This window comes from Balearica regulorum, chromosome 1, assembly GCF_011004875.1.
Source record: "Balearica regulorum gibbericeps isolate bBalReg1 chromosome 1, bBalReg1.pri, whole genome shotgun sequence".
NCBI lineage: Eukaryota > Metazoa > Chordata > Aves > Gruiformes > Gruidae > Balearica > Balearica regulorum.
In genome coordinates, this window is record NC_046184.1 from 187,700,960 (window position 1) to 187,707,198 (window position 6,239).

The following is a 6,239-nucleotide window of genomic DNA, read 5'->3' on the forward strand; positions in this document are numbered from 1 at the left end:
TGTTACCATGGTCCAGGTGACATACCGCATGTTTTGTCTCTCAAATTTCACTATGTAAATTAATTTTTAATTTTGTTCTTGTCTTCAAGTGCACATGCAGCCCCTCCTAGCTTTATGCCATCTATAAATTTAATGAGCTTATTCTCCCATCACAAATGCTATTAAGGAAAACAACAGCTAGAGTCAGACCCAGGACAGACCACAGCAGGATCTCACTCCCCAAGTCCTTCCACACTGCAGTGACTGCTGCTCTCCAACTGTGGGCCTGCCCAGCTGCTAATGGTTTCATCAAATAAGTTCTTCAGCTTGCGTAGGAAAATGCTGCATTGGACAGTGCCAGAAGCCTCACAAAACCTCAAGCAATGTGGCATGTACGGCTTCCCTTTTATCTACAAGACCTATTACTCTGCTATGGAAGGAAATTGGATGGTTTGATGCAAGTCATCCAAGGCTATCGAAAGCCATCAGTGGTTATTTTCCAGTGTGTTTCACTGTGTTATATTCACAGCCCATCGCTCTGTGGGATACATATCTTTTCCTCCTCCTTTATTGGGCAGGAACTGTGTATTCTCACCCATGTGTTACGGTTTAAGTAATACAGAGCCCTGATTGCAATGACGACACCTAAACATCTTCATCACAAAGATATCAAAGAAATTAGTATGTGATGGTGACGTCAAGCATATGAAAAAGGAGAGAGGAAACACTCCACTGATACCATACTATCTAGGTTTGCAAAACTCAGGCACATGCTGAGATAGGCAGGTCACGTTCAAGAGTGGGGCAGTTGCTATAAAAATAAGCAATTCAGATCTCAATGGCCCTGTGTGTGCCAAGCGCGAGGTGAGCGGAGTTAGGTGATCATTTCCCCATTTTTTTCTGGGGAAAAAAAGAAAGGAGGAGAAAAGAAAAAAGAAACTAGGTAGGAAATAGGCATCTTTCTCCTGACCTCAGGATCAATCCAGCACTCACTGCAATAGCCTAACACTTATTTTTTTTCCACTGGGAACCTTTGCTATAAGACATAGCCATGCAGATGAAGGAGAAAGCATCTTTTAATTTAGACTTAACTGGCTCTTCACAAGACACCTACTCCAAGTGATGTTTGAAAAACCAGTCATTCTGATGGGTGGAGCGACACAGTGCAAGAAGGCCCTTACCACAACTGCAAGCACCCCAAACACCTACGCAGCCACTCGCTCGCTACACATATCCCCAGCAGGATGAGGGAGAGAATAAGAAAAGAAAAAAAGTAAGAAAACTTGTGGGTCAAGATAGAGACAGTTTAATAAGTGGGGGAAAGAGGGAAAAGAAAACAAGTGATGCAAATGCAGTCACTCATCACCTCCCACAAACAGACCGATGCCCAGCCAGCCTCAGAGCAACAGCCAGTTTGGAAGACAAAATCCCTGGTTTTATTGCCAAGCATGACATTATACGGTACAGAATATCCCTTTGGTCAGCTGGGGTCAGCTGTGCAGACTGTTTCCCCTCCCAACCTCTTGTCATTGGAGCGAGAAACAGAGAAAGTCTCCACACTGTGCAAAAACTGCTCAGCAATATTGGTTTTAATCACAAACCCAAAGCACAGCACCACACGGGCTACTCTGAAGAAAGTTAACTCCATCCCAGCCAGATCCAGTATATCGTGATAGCAGGAATTTTAGATTAAAAAACAAAAGACAGTAATAAATTAGGTACTACCCAAGAATATGTATGCAAGGATTCCCTAAATGGCATGGATTAGGAAAGTGGGGTTATGGCATGAATTGTACTAGACTCTTTGCATGAAAGCATTGCTTGGCAGACAGTTGCAGGGCGAAAACGATCACCCAGCAAAGTGACCCAGCAGATGTGTACAGGCAAGCTCCCAAGAAGCAGCGGAAGAGAAGTAAAAGGAAAAGTAAAGGAGAAGAGTTGGCTTTAAACACACAGAACATGCAGCCAAGCTGCTCTACATGCAAGGAACTAACACCAGAAAATAGTAGTATGTAGTTAAAAAGTCTGTTTTTTTAATGGAGCTGGGAGGGGGGGAACAGGGAGGCTTTTGGTTTTGTTTTTTTAAAGAAGAGTCGTATCAAGATGTCAGGGAGAGTGTCCAACAGAGAACTGCTATACTGACATTAGTTTCCTTCCAAAAGCACCAAGCATAGCAGCTGCTTTACACCCATTTTCTTTGAAATGTGTTTGCTCCAAGTGGTTTGGTGTTTCAAGGCCCCTGTCTGATAGAGGCCATGGTCACAACTGCTCTCAGAGGAAAGGGAACGGCAGGTCTCAGAGGTAATCATGCCTGATCACTGCAGACACCAGTCATGGGGCTGCTCCAAACTGCAGTAGAGCTGCCGTGGCAATGACAGGTTGAGGACATGCTGGGGAGACCAGGAGGGTGACCATCATTCCCTCTGTTTCTGTAGACATCTGTAGATTTTCTTGTGTTTTAACACATAAAATTTGGAGTCAGATAAAAACCCCACATTACTTTGTCAAGAAATCAATTCTCAGTAAGGTCTGTCTTTTGGATTTTATTTTTGTGAGCAAAAATATTTACTCGCCTCGTATTGTCCACCACACCTGAGTGACTTTACCCCTCTGTTCCCTGTTCTTCATGGGAAAAACCACCCGACTGCCTCATCATTTCCTGCTTATGGGAGTAGGTTGCCACTGGTTGTAAGTGGGAGAGGAAAAAAGACCACAAACAGAGCAGTTGAACACCTGTGTGTATAAGCCCTTTAACACACACTTGAAGAAAATCTTTCATTACTTTTTAAGGATTGCTTAATTATGACATACCATCTTACAAAACTAATTATTTCAATTGACTTAAAAAAAAAAAAAAAGTAGTTTAGTTTGCAGGGTGTTCCAGCTATTCACCTCCAATGAAAATGCACTTGATGTGCTAAAGCTCCCCTGGCAGTATAGGAAGCGCAGGGCACAGCCGCTGCCAGTTTTGAATAGTTTTGCCTCAGTTGCGTCCACCTCTGACTCACAATGCTCTGAACCCCAAATTGCTGCTGACTGGGAGAGTATATTTGCAAGGCATCATTATTACTTACCCAGAGCTAACACCTTTCCCAGGCATCTCCTACGAGACCCATCTCCATATCTGACCCTTGCAGTCAGTCCCTGTCATGCAGAACAGCAGTAACTGAATTTCAGCGATATTTATATCACTGAAAATATCTATATTTATATATAGATATATATTTTTATAGATACAATATCAGATGTATTAAAAGTTTTGCAGCAAGTACACACCAAGGCTGCTGATGTCTGTCCAGACTGGCTGGAACAGCAAGACTTCAAATTAAATCCAGTAATAAAGTCTTCTCTTTCTTCCTCAGGTACTTGGTACTTCAACTGGCTGCCAGGTAACTTGCTGGGAAGAACAGATAGTTGGTGTCTTCTCCTTTTGCTCAGCCACAGTCTCTGTCCACTAGGGAGGTCGAGCTGCACTTTTTCCTCTTCCCTACCTCCTCTCACAAGATAAAACCCTTATGACACATCTTTCACCAAACACTGGTCAGTACAGAAGTTTTCTTGCACTGCAGCTTCCCATAATTGGGATATAGCAGACATTAAAAATACCACCTGCGGTGATAGTCCCTGCCAGGCAAAGAGGTTAACCAGGCAGATTGACATCATGAATTTAGGAGCAAGCCTTGGTACGCCGATGCCTGGGTTCCCCACTACAAAATAGTGGTAATTCACTACCTCCTGCCTGCAGTCCTTGCACAGCTCGAAGGTGAGCTATTGCTTCATGCGCATCCTACAGGAACCTTCTCTTTTGTTCGTGTCACCTTGATATTTGAATTTAAGTATTTGTTTTACAACAGTACTACTAGCTTGCAATTAAGCCTCCATTAAACCCAGGGCTACTGTTTCATCTGCACAAGGGAAGAAGCTAGCTAGCTACTTGAAGTCTAGAGGTTTCACTCTTGTGAAACTGGAGTTGGTCTCCTTGTTGCAGGGAGTTCTTCAAGGGGTTACTATAGAGGCCTTCTCCACATTAAAGGCACTAGACCTATCCGTCATTTGAAATGGGATTTTATTCCCAGTTCCTTCAGAGCTTCGTTTTTTTACTTTTCTTTCAAACTGTTCAACATTGGAATTCTAGCGTAAGAATTGTTGTAACCAGATCTGAGCATGTCTTCCAATGGTATCTATATTAATACTACTTAGAATCCTACTGTCTGATTTTCCATGAAGGTCAATTATTTCACTGAAGTACTGCAGTAGAAAGTGGTTTAATACATTAAATAGAAATTGGTTCAGTAGATAACACATTAAAAAACAATAAAAACTATGAGACTTAATCTTTTTGAATACTTACAGAATAAGATTCACCCTTAATGTCCACCAGGGCTGTCTTGAAGCACATTGGCCACAACGCGCCACAAGTCTAACGCTTGAGGTGGCTGTGGAACACGAGAACAGCTAATTTCTGAATTTCAAGGCTGGTAGTGGTTACGCTATTCATACCATAAAAGCAAATGTGTTTTTGTATCTCAAAACAGTTAGTTACAAAACTCTGCATTGATAACAACTGCATCAAAAGGCAGCGAGTTATCTAATACAAGCTCCTTCTTCTGCCATTAAAGTTCCTGCTCCTTTGAAGCTCTTTTCTGTACGAAGTTGTTTACACATTTTCCATGTTTTGTTTATTTTAGAAATTTTGCTTTTGGCTGTATAGACTAATTTTAGTAAGTTTCCATTCTTACACATCTTTGATTATTAATATTGCAATACAGTATAGGTAAGAAGGTAGTTTATAAGGCTTTAAGTAGATTCAGACAGGTCCTACATCAGTTTTGGGGCTTTAAATTATGAACTACACACCAGTTAACATTCCTTGCTTGTAATATACTTGGATTTAGGCGAAACAGTCTGAAAAACGATTAAAACATACATGTAATTAAAAGGTCCCATAGCACTCTAGTACCTTATTAATTAAAGCAATCTCCATATGCCTACCCACTTTCAAGATACTTAGCACAAATCGGTCAATCGCTAATTCTGTTTCTTCATCAAGTGAAGTAACAATAAATAACGTTTCCAGACCCCTATCTTTGGAAATGGGCATGCCTGCCACCTATATCCACCACCCAGATCCACCATCCCGGTCACAGTTCTCCACATTACCTGGGACACCACCTTCAACCCCTTACGCACTGCCGTTTCCAAGGGGCAATTCGATTTTTTCCAATTAGGAAATATTTGGATTACAAAGCCATAAGCGTCGCAGAAGTAACTTAAAGCAACTATCTTCAACTCTACGGATTGTTGTTTTAGAGTGATTTGGTACATTCTGAACGCTCTGCTTAGCAAATTGTAGGCAGCCACCTTCCTATCCTACACCTATTCTTCATCCTTTGTAAAAGGAATACGACGGGCTTTAGAATTACCCTAACGGTGAAACACGGCTTTCTGTCAAGTCTGTTACTTGTGAACATGTTACTGAGAGTATTGGTATTTTACATTCCTCTCAAAGACAGAAATGACTTTGCCTTGGCTCCCTCTCCCCTGTTCAACTACATTTAACAGTTCAAATAGGGTATAAGGAAATTCTGAACTAACAGCAGGATCTAGTTTTGCCTCCACTCTAGTCCGGTATTTGTACTAAAAGACCATTTCCATTCATTTTTGGCAACATCAAGTCACTTTTTTCTTATTGTTCCTCCCTCCAATTTAGAAAAAAATAGGCTGGTATGTTTAGGTATATTCAAAAAAGAAAAAATTACCTCCTCATGAACCTGGAACATTATCATTCCACACAGATTTTCAAAGTAAAAAAGGCTAGAAGCAAACCCACATGCTAGAACTGAATTAGATTCTCTCAATTATTCAATGCTCAACAAATCTATTCAACCTCATTATCTCTGCAAAGCCATTCAAGGCCATTGAATAAAAGCCACCCCAAGCATACCCACCAGCCTCACGCAGCACACTGGATCAACAGCAGAGAGTAGTCAGTGGCGAGAGATGAACTAGGATTGAAAATAAGCCCATTTAAATTCGGAGCAAGTTTAATTTCTGCTGGTTTTCCTTAGTACTGCCAAAAAACCTACTGAAATACACCATGCTAGTTTAAAGTTTCTTCATTTATCACTCTACCTACCTCAAAACCATGTATGATTGACTGTAAGTTTCCCTACATTTCATATAATCCATTTAAGTCCTTAGTTCATGACTATGGGATTTCCCATTTTGAAATCCCACTGTAGACAAGTCTTCAGTATTTC